Source organism: Pan troglodytes, chromosome 21, assembly GCF_028858775.2.
Source record: "Pan troglodytes isolate AG18354 chromosome 21, NHGRI_mPanTro3-v2.0_pri, whole genome shotgun sequence".
Taxonomy (NCBI): domain Eukaryota; kingdom Metazoa; phylum Chordata; class Mammalia; order Primates; family Hominidae; genus Pan; species Pan troglodytes.
The window spans coordinates 70757295-70763294 of record NC_072419.2 but is presented as its reverse complement, the minus strand read 5'-3'; the positions used below and the strand labels follow the sequence as shown (position 1 = coordinate 70763294).

The 6000-nt window shown below is 43.8% G+C and overlaps 1 long non-coding RNA gene across 1 annotated transcript in view; it reads right to left on the bottom strand.

Moving 5' to 3' along the window:
- Nucleotides 1–628: 628 nt before the first annotated feature.
- The window catches only part of LOC112206419 (uncharacterized), a 34381-nt gene continuing 29009 nt past the window's right edge, over nt 629–6000 (bottom strand). Inside the window, exons 2-3 of the long non-coding RNA XR_008541195.2 lie at nt 1479–1628; nt 629–1017 (exon numbers count right to left, since the gene is read on the bottom strand). This is a non-coding gene — a long non-coding RNA (uncharacterized LOC112206419). The remainder of the gene's footprint in view (nt 1018–1478; nt 1629–6000) is intronic.

Below are 6000 nucleotides of genomic sequence, written 5' to 3'. Positions count from 1 at the left end.
TCCCTGCTCATTTAAAATGACCCCACTGCATCTAGTACATTTTTATAGGATCAGGGATCTGCTCTTGGATTTATGTCGTGTTCCCACCTCGAGGCAGCTTTGTAAGCTTCTGAGCACTTCCCAATTCTGGGTGACTTCAGGCGCTGGGAGGCCTGTGCATCAGCTGCTGCTGTCTGTAGCTGAGTTCCTTCACCCCTCTGCTGTCCTCAGCTCCTTCACCCCTGGGCCTCAGGAAATCAATGTCATGCTGACATCACTCTAGATCTAAAACTTGGGTTCTTGGACCAGGTCCGGTGGCTCACACCTGTAATCCCAGCACTTTGGGAGGCCGAGGCGGGTGGATCACAAGGTCAGGAGATCAAGAAGATCCTGGCTAACACGGTGAAACCCCGTCTCTACTAAAAATACAAAAAAATTAGCCGGGTGTGGTGGCAGGTGCCTGTAGCCCCAGCTACTCGGGAGGCTGAGGCAGGAGAATGGCGTGAACCTGGGAGGTGGAGCTTGCAGGGAGCCAAGATCACACCACTGCACTCCAGACTGGGAGAGAGAGTGAGACTTTCTAAAAAAAAAAAAAAAAAAAAAAAAAAAAAAAAAAAAAAAAACTTAGGTTCTTGGATATTCGGGAAAGGGGGTTCTTTATCTAGGATCCTTGAAGCGCCCCCAAGGGCATCTTCTCAAAGTTGGATGTGTGCATTTTCCTGAGAGGAAAGCTTTCCCACATTATACAGCTTCTGAAAGGGTTACTTGACCCACAGATGTGAAGCTGAGGCTGAAGGAGACTGATGTGGTTTCTCCTCAGTTTCTCTGTGTGGCACCAGGTGGCAGCAGAGGTCAGCAAGGCAAACCCGAGCCCAGGGATGCGGGGTGGGGGCAGGTACATCCTCTCTTGAGCTACAGCCGATTAACTCTGTTCTGTTTCATTGTTGTTGTTTAGTTTGCGTTTTGTTTCTCCAACTTTGTGCTTCATCCGGGAAAGCTTTGGATCACAATTCCCAGTGCTGAAGAAAAGGCCAAACTCTGGAAAAAATTTGAATATTTTGAGCCAAATGTGAGGACCACAACCTGTGAGAATGGAAAATAAATCCTGGGACCCCAGACTCACTAAGCCAAAGGGAAAAGCCAAGCTGGGAACTGGCTTATGCAAACCTGCTTCCCATCTTGTTCCTAAATAAGATAGCTATTACACAAAGACAAAAAAGCTACATCCCTGTCTCTACCTCCATCGCATGTAAAATGTGTATTCAGTGAACGCTGACCAAAGACTGAAGAATGCAACCATTTGCCTCTGATTTACCCACACCCATTTTTTCCACTTCTTCCCCTTTCCCCAATACCCACACTTTTCCCCTTTACTTACTGAGGTCCCCAGACAATCTTTGGGAAAAGCACGGACCACAGTTTTTCCTGTGGTTCTCTGTTCTTTTCTCAGGTGTGTCCTTAACCTTGCAAATAGATTTCTTGAAATGATTGAGACTCACCTTGGTTGTGTTCTTTGATTAGTGCCTGTGACGCAGCTTCAGGAGGTCCTGAGAACGTGTGCACAGTTTAGTCGGCAGAAACTTAGGGAAACGTAAGACCACCATCAGCACATAGGAGTTCTGCATTGGTTTGGTCTGCATTGGTTTGGTCTGGAAGGAGGAAAATTCAAAGTAATGGGGCTTACAGGTCATAGATAGATTCAAAGATTTTCTGATTGTCAATTGGTTGAAAGAATTATTATCTACAGACCTGCTATCAATAGAAAGGAGAGTCTGGGTTAAGATAAGAGACTGTGGAGACCGTGCATAGTTGCTTCCTGATCAGCTCTTTATTTGATTGAGAGTGAGGCAGGGAAGATTAGAGGGAAGCTTACAGTGGAATTCAGGGCTGAGGCTGCTATTCTTTTGCTCCTTGTAACTTCCTACAGTGTTGTCAGCATCCACATAATTCTCTGTGGGGTTGGTCTCAGAGCCAGGTTACCTTGTCTTAGGTCCAGTGGCACCCTGACTGGCTTGGTGTCCTTGAACAAGTTACCTAACCTCTCCATACATCAGTCCCTCAGCTGTAAAATTTAAAAAAAAAAAAAAGAAGAAGAGTACCTACTGTATAGCATTGATTTGAAGATTGAATGAGCTGGTATTATACGTTTAGAAGCAGTGCCTGACACGCAAAAGACTCTCAACAAATACTATCCTTTACTAATATCCTGTGTGTCTGTATCAGAGCTGGTGGGGTGGAGGGACAGAAAGAAGTGGGCTTGCTCTTGGGCTTGCTCTTGGGCTCACCCCTTATCCTCCAGTATGTTAGAGCTTCTTACAGTGGTTTCAGGCAGCATCTGAAGACAGTAAAAGCAGAAGCTCCAAGGCTTCTTACATTCTAGCCTGGAAAATCACATCACGTTGCTTCCTTCATATTTTTTTGGCAAATCAGGTTGCAAGGCTTGCCCAGATTAGGGTAAAGAGGCAAAGAGGCTCCTTTTCTTTTCTTTTTTTTTTTTTTTTTTTTTTTAGTCAGAATCTCGCTCTGTTGCCCAGGCTGGAGTGCAGTGGCATGATCTAGGCTCACTGCAAGCTCTGCCTCCTGGGTTCATGCCATTCTCCTACCTCAGGCTCCCAAGTAGCTGAGACTACAGGCACCTACCACCACGCCCGGCTAATTTTTTTTTTTTTTTTTTTTTGTATTTTTTAGTAGAGACTGTGTTTCACTGTGTTAGCCAGGATGGTCTCCATCTCCTGACCTCGTGATCCACCTGCCTTGGCCTCCCAAAGTGCTGGGATTACAGGCGTGAGCCACCGTGCCCGACCAAGAGACTCCTTTTCTTGATGAAAGGAGTGGTGAAGTCACATTGCATGTCCTTGCAAAGGGACATGCAGACCACATTAGTGAGAGTATGTGCCTGTATTTTGCAATCTGTAACATGGGCATAAACTAAATGTTTTCCAAAGGGAATAGGGCAAAACAAAGAGGACCTTGACCACTCCTTTGGCCCTGAATAAATCCAGGAAGCCTAAGAGTATGACTATCCTGAGGTAGAAAGAGGGTCACATGCTGGATAAGAGGTACCTGGGCTCTCCACTTACAAGAAGAGAGCATGGTTACATTTATAATCACCATTCCCAACATGCTGTGAGTGCAGGCAGCTACCAGGAGGAGAACAAAGGAAATAACCAGGACACCCATCTCTAAACCTGTTAATTTAATCACATGGAACACTTCTATTTAAAATTCCCGAGAGTTAAGATGTAAGAATGCTTATCAAGGTAAATGCTGTTCACACTGCTTGGAGTGTCAGGCCTAGATCTCTATCCATCAGAAACAACAATATCAATAACAACAACAGCAACATGATGATGGGGCAATTTCTGAAAAGCACCATGTATTTTATCGATACATGTCCATTGCAGAAAATCCAGGTGAATCCAAAGAAGAAATAAATGTCTTCCACAATCCCATAGCCCAGAGCTAACTAACCACTATAAAGAACCCAGCGTGGTTTTAACTAATGGATCAAAAGATGCTCATCAAAGGCTCTGAGCTTTCCTGAGTGCTAACAGGAAACATCCAACATCACTGGTCCCTCCAAGGCTGCAGGTGTCTTTGCCGATAGTGCCTGTTTTGTGTCAGGGAAAGAATCAACCTGGGAGCCAAGCCCAGGAATCAGGATGACCAAGACATACTGGACAAGGAGGGAACAAAGCCATCCAAGGACACTCAAGGACAAATCAAGCAAATGAATTTAAGGGAGACCTGCTCATGGTCTGCTTTGCTGCTCAGCATGGCTGGGAGGCACAGTGGAAGATCATGCATCCTGCCCCTGGGACTCCTCTGCCAGAGCCTGAGAGCTTTCTCCTGCCCACAGGCTAGGGGTAGGACAGTTGGAATTGATCCATGCCTTCTAGCTAGACTGTGGGTCCCCTCAGTCTTGGGCATGGTGACAGCCCAGCATCAGACAGAGGTCAGTATCAAACTAGAAAATTTAATAAATGCTGTCAGATTTGTAGACCCAAGAAAATATAAACTGCCAATCACGAAGGAAAAAAATCTCTCAATGATCTCATCTTTATATGATTCCCTTGCTGCCTGGAAATTGACATTTCCTTGGGGATAATCTGGTCATAGGATTGGTGAAGGTGGAAGGGAGGCAACCTCCGAAGGTGGGGCCCTCTGCTCACCTGGGACAGGGAGGGCCTGAGGTAGGTGTCTGTGTGGGCTGGGAAGGAGGATGGGAGCAGTGCTTCTAGATGTTTCCACTTTCTCCTCATTAGATAATAACGAATGGGTGATTTCCCTACTCACTGCAGTGTGAGGAAATCTACAAAATTAATTTCACAATACACTTTACAGGATAGGTGGAGAAACACATGAAGCACAACTGCAGTGGATTATAAAAAATGGCCTTTCGAGTTGAGCAATAAATTCGTTCAAGCAGCCATTCTGAAGGACAATCGTGGCTCTGTATTTAAGAGGGGCATTCCAGCACTTCTCTAGCCACTGGGTTGACAATGACTCACCAAAGCCTCTGGTAGCCACCACAGGACACCCAGAGCATATGTTTTAAAGCTGAACACCAAACTGCGGACTTCGGGAGTAAGTGAACTGACTGGTTTTTATTTTGTTTTACTGCTTTTAACATTACAGTAACTGTTACAGGTTCCAGCAGGCTAACTGGGTGGAAATGAGTTTGGTTTCACTTAGTCTCTCTAAAGAGAAAGCAAGTCGGTAGACTAATACCTAATAAAAGCAAAGCTGCCAACAATTGAAATTGCCTGGGCTGCTCTGTGTGTCCCACATGCATGGGTGTGGGTGCCAGTGTGTGTGCGTGTGTGCATGCATGTGCATGTGTGTTGGGATAGAGTGGTAAGAAAATGGGAAATAATAAGAATGTTCAGTCCATAGCCCTTCATTATAAAAAGGTGAGCTGTAATAAATACTAGTGCCACATTTAGCCAAAACTTTACTCCAGCCAAAGGTGATATTTTCATGATAACATCCTATGATTGCTTTGTTCTTCGCCTTTTATGTTCTTCCTAGATGGGCTCAGAACATACAAGAATTAAGTACACATCTTATTTTCCAGTGATAATGCTACCGGCAAATTCTGTTGTTTGTATAAACATCAGCCATGTTTATATAACTAAACTAGTGTTTTGTTTTGTCAATTCAGCAAGAAATTAGACCAAATGGTGGCTTAATGCTGCATTGATTTGGCTATCCATTTCTTTTCACTTTTCTGCAAAATATTTAATACATTATTAAATTGAATTATGCTGACGCCACAGTTGTTCTTATCTCAATTGTCTTAAAATTCATTTAATTTTTTTTCCTTTGGTTTCATTATTCAAATTTTAACTTCAGTTCTCAAGATTTTATCTGATGGAAGAGATGGAGTCCATTACTAAGGACTCCATTGTGCTCCATCATGCCAGAGTTGTAAAATAGATCTTTTAAAGGAAATTTACTGTGATTTTTTTCTATTTAAGAGCTTCCTCTCCAGTTGAGCATGTAAGAAAATTATACCAGGAGAATACAGTAAACTCTATGAGGCAAGCTATAAACATGCAGCATTGTGATTAGGGCTGGTTCTCCTTCTAGAAACATGGTAGGATTGCAATTTCATACCATCCTTGAAGTTAGAGAGAGCCACGTGACTCATTTAGCCAATGAACTGTGAGCAGAATGACATGTCACTTCCAGCAGAAGCTTTAAGAATCTGAGAGACATTCATACGTTTTCCATGTGCTGTAGCCTTATACCCAAAGCCTGGGTCCCAAGTGACCATGACAGGCAGAGCTCCCTGTTGAGCCACAGAGATTTACAGAATGTCTGTTAACACAGCATAATCCAGCCCATCCTGACTAATCTGATATTAACATGTATAATAAAGAAGTCTATCAATGCTGAGGGAAGATGATTAGTTAAGGTCCTAGGTTGCAAGTCTCAAAACCTCTTCTAAGGATTGTAGACAGGAAATTAAATGATTTCTAGTCCCTAGAGTTCCCAATCTCCTACCATCCCATCTTA